Consider the following 2,031-nt stretch of genomic DNA (forward strand, 5'->3'; position numbering starts at 1 on the left):
TGTTTAGTAATGGCATGAAGTACATAGAACATAAACGACTCATGGAAAGGTAGTTGAATCCAGGTGCAAATTAAATCGATGTAGAACTCCTTAATGTGGCTTCCACCATAAGGTGTTGGGCATATTAAGTAATTAACCTGTGAGCGTAGCAGTGTAGAAGGAGGGGCGACCATATAATACTAAAGTCAACTTTCTGCGGATCTATATATCGAAACTGGACAATATTTTTCGACATTTATACTCTTTTGAGCGAATTGTGGCCTCAAACTTATCTTTCTTAACCTGAAAATTTATAATTATGTCCATTTCATCCCCTATATATCTTTTTAACCACTAACGTGACCCCAACCGCTGTAGTCTAGTCCCTCAACTTACCCACTTGGTAGTCGAATATGCTAGCCGATAATAATATAGAAACACAGCGGCAAATAATTACTCACCCCCTACAATACTTGAGTACCAAAGACCAACATCAAGAAACCTATAGTACGATCAGGAGTGTCGTAATGCTAATGAGATGAAAAACGCAGCATATAGGGCAACCCTGCAGACAGTAGCAAAACGCAATGAGAGAATTATCGGGAGAGAGGAGAAACATATTTTCAAAAAAAGAGGAAAGAACAAGAAAAACATGAGCGTTATCAAATCGAGATGTACAGGATTGATAATGAAGTCCGGAAATTTTACCAACGAGAAAACACCAAACCGACGGTTTTTGTGCGGGCACATCCTCCTATAGGGATGAAGAAGGAAACCTGGTGAAAGATACAAACAGCGTGTTGGGGATAAAGCAGCAGGTGCCGATGGATTACCAGCCGAATTGTACAGAACGGTGGTCAGACGCTGATCAGGAGCATGCAACAACTTATTAGTACAATTTGGCTTGAGGAATACATATCCAATGATTCGAATTTCAGCATCCTGCGTCAAGTGCAAAAAAAGGAGACAAGACGATATGTGCCAACAATAGAGAAATTAGTCCCCTTCCCATCGCATATAAAGTACCTACTATCCCGCGTGCTGTGCGAACGCATGAAGCTAATACGGCGTTTACATTTAACCGGATTTCGTTAACCCAGTGGGTTTAAATTATCAATTCCATTGTATTTATGTCAAATAAATCTTCATAGCGTAGGTTAACCCGGTAAACATTTATAATGTAAACGTCGTATAAGGTTCTGAGACTTCAGACTTGGTAAATACGCTATAGACCAGATTTTTGCACTACAATAATCCTGGAAAAGACCCACGGAAAACATATCGAAACACACTTTCGACAGGCCAATCCGCTCACAGGTATTTAAAGCCATGTCTGCGTTCGACATTCCTGCAAAAGTAATATGGCTATGTAGGATAACTTTAATTGGCACAAGGTCAGCAGTTAAAGTCGGAAAGGAACACTGGGAGCCCTTCAATGCCGAACGATGATTTCGATTAGGTTACAGTTTGTCGTGTGATATTTTTAACATCCTGCTGGAAAAAGTTATACGAGTGACAAAGGTAAGCAGAAATGGCACTCTGTACACCAAACAGCTCATTATACTCGCCTACGCCGATGACATCGAACATTGCGAGTGGTAACAGCCATTTTTCACCGAAGTGAGAGGGAGTCTGCCAAAATGGGACTGACAGTAAATGGCGAGAAGACCAAGTTAATGGTATTAACCGGTAGACTCGGACCAACTATGGAACTAAAAAACTACAGCTTCGAGGTAGTGAAGGATTTTATATACCTCGGTACCGCCATTAATAAAACTAATAACATCAGCTTTGAAATCCGAAGACGAATAGTGTTGGCCAACAGATGTTATTATGGTCTGATAAGCACTCTAATAACAAGCCCAATTCAAAAACAAGACCCGACCCAACTCACACTCTACTAAATGCTGATACTACCCGTGTTGGTGTTGCTCTTGGAGTGTTTGAGAAGATCCGGAAGATCTTTGGGCTGATTGCGAGAATGGATGTGGATGCCAAAGCTCAGTAGGCATATAAAAGCACGCAGAAGGAGCAGGCCATGAATACGATGAA

Source organism: Musca vetustissima, unplaced genomic scaffold, assembly GCF_032173495.1.
Source record: "Musca vetustissima isolate MV318-11 ecotype Yass unplaced genomic scaffold, APGP_CSIRO_Mvet_v1 utg39770, whole genome shotgun sequence".
Taxonomy (NCBI): domain Eukaryota; kingdom Metazoa; phylum Arthropoda; class Insecta; order Diptera; family Muscidae; genus Musca; species Musca vetustissima.